Genomic DNA, 5,517 nt, shown 5'->3' on the forward strand with positions numbered 1-5,517 from the left:
ACGTCTTTGTAATATTTTAGTCTGGTGTAACTGAAAGGTAACATACCTTAGTGCTATTATTTGTTAAAGATTGAACACCATAATTTATGAATGCGGTTAATTGTATATTGCGATAGATTATAAACATTCTTGTACTTGAATAAAGCCAGCCTCTTTAGTTTTCCGGTAAAGAATAAAACGTACCAAGCTAATCTTGCAATAGCAAATCGAATATCCCGAAGACTGTTTGTAATCACTTCATTTATTTCAGTTACAACGTTAAGAGTCCAGGTTAACTGTAATGTATATTCTTTAATAATTATTATACTATTTAATAAACTTAAACTATCAAAAAAATAATAAAAGGATGTTATTTGAGTCTTTTAAGATTTGCTGACAACATAGTCCTGCTCTAAGAAAATACAAACCAACTACAAGGAATGATAAACGCTCTATGGGAGAGAGTCGTAAAGTGGGCTTGGAAATCCACCTAACAAAAACCAATGTCATGTCGAACCATACTGAAAGACCAATATACCTGGAAAATTCAGCCCTAACATATGTAAACGCTTACATTTACCTGGGAAAGCAAGATTCATTTAACCAAGAAAACTACGAACAAGAAGTAGAGACAAGAGTCACATGTCACAACATCACATGGAAAAAGTTTTGGAGTTTCAAAGAAATACTCAAAAGTAAAATGACCATACAAATGAAAACGAAAATCATGAACCTGCCTACTACCCACATTAACGTACGCCTGCCAAACTTGGAAATTTAACAAAAAAGTAAAAAATAAAATTTTATCCAGCCCAAGAAGCATGGAGAGAAGCGTTCTGAAAATAAGGAAAATCTAAAAGATCCGCCACACTCACATAAGACAGAAAACTCAAGCCATTGACGCTCTCAATTACTCGCAAAAGCTCAAATGGAGATGGGCTGGAGACGTAGCGAGGCTAAGCGATATTTGATGGACAAGAGAGACAACACAATGGACATGCCCACTAGGACAGAGAAGGAGAGGATGACCAATTGCAAGCTGACGATATCATAAAAGTAGCAGGTACTCATTGGTTACGAGCAGCAAAGAATAGAGATCACTGGTCTTCTCTGGAGGAGGCCTTTTCCTTTCATGGAGAGGGTTCTTGCTAAAAGATATTAAAATAAACATTGATAAAACGCTATGTCAATTAAAACATTAACTGCAAATTAAATCAACAACTAATTAATTTTTTTTATATTTATCCAAATTAAACCACAAAAAAAAGCAATGGATTTAAATATATTATTATTACAATCTAATTATTTGTTAATCATAATCACATTAATTTTAATTTCTTTCTTATTTATTTTGCCTGCACATTGTTAAAGAAACTGTACTATGTAATGCAAGAAATAAAAGGCTATTTATTTTTTTACTTTTTTTTATTATTTATAATAAACTTATATTGTTGGCCAAATTTCTGTATATTAATTACACATCTGTGATTCTCTTACGAACAGATGATTATTTCAATGTTCGATATCAAAGTCAAAAATGCTTGTATATTTTTTTTGTTTGTACGCAATTTTATTTAGATCTTATTTAAGTTTATCTAAAATTACCAAGAATATAAAATTAATATAAAATTTATTAATAATATATATGGATTCTTACCATTGATTTTTCCTTCTAGGCAAAAAAGAAGTGTCTTGTATCTCGGACCACGTCCAGGGTTCTGCGTGGCTCACATCGACTAAAATGAGAAGCTTATATAGCAGCAGTCAAAACAGCAGCAATCAAAATCTTCAAAAAGTGTCTGTTGATGAATGTTACAGGCACCTATTCGTACTTTTTCGTAATGTCCGCACACCGGACACTCCGCTCTGTCAACTTGCTCTGCAAATGACGTCCTCCTAGAACGATGTGGTCGCGTAGTAGCTTTAACACTAAAGAATGCTTCTCCAGATGATAAATGTTGGATCCCCCGGTAGTCCCTTCTGCTAGTAGTCCTTCTGCTTACGGAATTTGTATAAATGACCATGTATTATGAGCAGGAAACATATAGAAAGATGATGATAAAATCCAAAATTCGTTACTTACTTCATGGGGCCCTGACGCTTCATCATCTCTTTGTTTTTTTGTAGCAAGTCGTATTTTTTGTCAAATTCTACCGTGTACAAACAAGATTTCAAACAAGTAATTTCGTTTTCGTCATAGAATTTTCAATTAGACTGTATTAGTCAGCTACTAATAGAAATTTAAAATATATAATGTCTTATGCTTCTCTGTAATGTACTTCACTTGTACGACTTATTAGTTTTGCTAGTTAATTTGAACATGCCTTTTTATTGCCATCGGCATTTTAAATTTTTATCTGATTTCAGTTAATATTGTTGATAATCAATTGGTTTTACGTTCATCCTCATCCTAGCTCTAATGGTCGAGTTCTGAATCAAGCAGTTGGATCCTGAGTATCAAAGTTGAAATTATATTTTAGGACTTTGATGTTACAAACTATCTGATTTCATTTGTAATTCAAAAGCATTAAAATCACGTTTTCTGCCCATTTGATGATACCCAAGTCTACAATTTATTTTTCTTTATCTTATTGTTTTTAAGGTAATCTTAAGTTACTTCTGTGCCGAGCTTGCAATCTTTTCCATATTTCTGCTTCTCGTCTTCTTCTATTCGTCAATCATTCGAGAACGGTGTCTTCGTAAGTTTTTCGTTCTACAATTTGAGGAGTATGCTCAAAAGAAAGGAGAAATAATGCAAAAATAATGACATGACGATACCCAAATGAAAAAAAGAGAAAATAGGCAGACGATAAAAGGCAGGCATAATATGATGTCGAATAGTTAACAGAAAGAACAGAAAAATTAAAATGGAAAAGACGGAAAGAAGCTTCTCTTACTGGCAAAGGATACAGAGGGTAGACAAGTGCCAAATCATGAAAAATTTAATTGATTTCTATTTAAATAATCATATAAAATCAAACCCTTAACTACTAAGCAAGGCAAAATCAGTAATAAGTTAGTGCATATGAAATAAATAAACAAAATATCTTTGTGCTGACAAAATTTTTGGTGGCGTATATATGTTATGTTGCTATTTTGTTTCAACAATCTATTTTAAAGTTTAATTAGTTAGGTGCAATATTTTATATAGAAGGTAATAAACACGCATTTACTTTAAGACATCAACACAAATATACATATTTTTATTATTACTAGGCATCAATATTCAACCCGATCTCGACGTATTCATGTCTACAAAACGATCTTATTTTAACCATAGAAGTGTTAATCTATTAAGTGAAAATTATATTTCAATATTGCTCTTTCACGAAATCTTAAGAGCGTCGTAAAAATATTGCATGATTAAAAATTAACTATGAAAATCTGTTGTCCAGTAATGTAGACTGAATTTCGATAAAATTACTCCTTATTTCTTAATCCGAACTAGTTTTTATAAGTCGCATTCAATCAGCATAAAACGCGACACGGCTGATTTTAATTTATAATATTTCAATATAAATAAAAAATCAAATCTGGCTACGAACAAAAGAAACTGTGAATACATTAATAGTAAAACACTATTTAAAAAGCAATCTTTTAGTTAAAGCCACAAAGGGAACGAAATAGACCACAAATTAAATAAGTCTCGTGAATTTACAAAAGTACACAATTTATATGATGTTCGTTGGATTTACTTGAGTGGATTAATTCGTTATTTTATAAATTGAACAATATTTTTCTCTTTAATAATATAACGTATGTAAAGTCTCTTGTTGAAGGCATTCATATAATGTAATTCGTGTTATCCGATCTGCTCATATATTATTGAAATTAAATTAAGATCATTTATTACTTTTCAATTTTAAATATTAGCCAACGTTAATGATAACACTTTTAATTATAAAAACATTTGTTTATAAAAATGTAGATCAAAAGACTATAAGCGACCACTACTATCATCCTTCTTGGGTCATCTCCCACACGTGGTATTCAGAAAGGAGTTATGTTATTTTTTATTCGGATTTATTGTATTCAACAGTAGTAGGGAGAACATAAGATAAGTCGATCGCTGTTTACTTAAATATATTAATAAATCGATATTTAAAACCTTTTTCTTATTTAAATTTCTAAAAAGCGAAGATTGAAAATCGGCCATAGATTTAACGAGGATCCATTGTTATATTTTCTTTGAAAACACGGTCATATTAAAACCTAATTTATGCTCGGTTATAACAATCCCATTGTTTGAAAGAATTTATTACATTTCTGATAATTCTAGTTTACATTCCATGTTATAACTAATGTCTTTTTCTTGCTTTCATTTGATAAGTAATATTAATTATTTCTTTTATGGTCCGTTACGCAACTATTATTAGTAACACCTTTGTCATTGATATGTAATCACCTAACATTCCATTTTATTTTTTCTTTTGTACAAACCCCATCATACATATTTTTATGGAAATCATTGAAATTATATACCTAATTCTGAAATGATAAAGAAGAAAGGTAGATTTGTTGCCAAAACATCTCAGTCTGTAATAAACGCTCGAAGATGATAATACGTTTAAAGTTTTTATTTAACGAACATAAGTTTCATTAAAAAATGTATTAAATAGACGTAAATTAAATGTTAGGAAATCCACTTTCGTATATTAACGCGGATGAAATACGAGCAAAAAACCTCTTCTTCTTGGACTGCTATCGCCTTCGTTGGTACGTAATTCCATTAAAAATATATTTTAAAATTATCGTATTATGATTTAACATTCAAAGAAATAGAATAAATTCTGTCATTTAAATTAATTCAATATAAAATGTACTTAAAACATAAAGTATATGTTTTAAAGATCACTATCGAATATCTCAGAAGAAGAATTACAACGACCTCCCGGTTTTATCCCAAGAGGCAATATTTTACTTACTAATGGGTATTTAATTGACTCCTAGTATATATGTCACATTGTTTCAATGTTATTTGATAAAAAATAGTACAACAACAATCTTTCATATCGTAAATAAAGTTCATTTGAATTATTCAATTTTTTCTATAATAAGAGATGAACAAATAAAATTCTGTTAATTAATTTAAATATTTTTTAAATCAACTCCGGCTCGATACTCTTATTTTATTAATTTAATTAACGATCACTTCATTATTTCAAATAATGCTTCAAAACCAGAATTCTGATTAAAATTCAATTAATAAATATATTAAAATAAACATCGTTTTTATATAAAACAGTTTTCTCGGTCGATAAATATTTCTTTTTACAGAGTAATTTGTAAGTTTAGATTTGATCAAAGTATCATTGTCGTATGTATATAGCAGACGTCATAAAATACATATTATAATGTTACTTTACAAGTCGGTATCTTATTCAGTAGTTTACAAAGAAATCTTAGTCTCAGCGACGATTCGTTTCTTTCTTAATATCAAGAAGCAAGTGTTCTATGAACCTATAGCCAACCAATCTTACCTCATCATATAGGTCTTGTAATGTTATTATCGTCCAATATTATAAGCGATAACAATTG

This window comes from Danaus plexippus, chromosome 2 (genome assembly GCF_018135715.1).
Source record: "Danaus plexippus chromosome 2, MEX_DaPlex, whole genome shotgun sequence".
Taxonomy (NCBI): Eukaryota; Metazoa; Arthropoda; class Insecta; order Lepidoptera; family Nymphalidae; genus Danaus; species Danaus plexippus.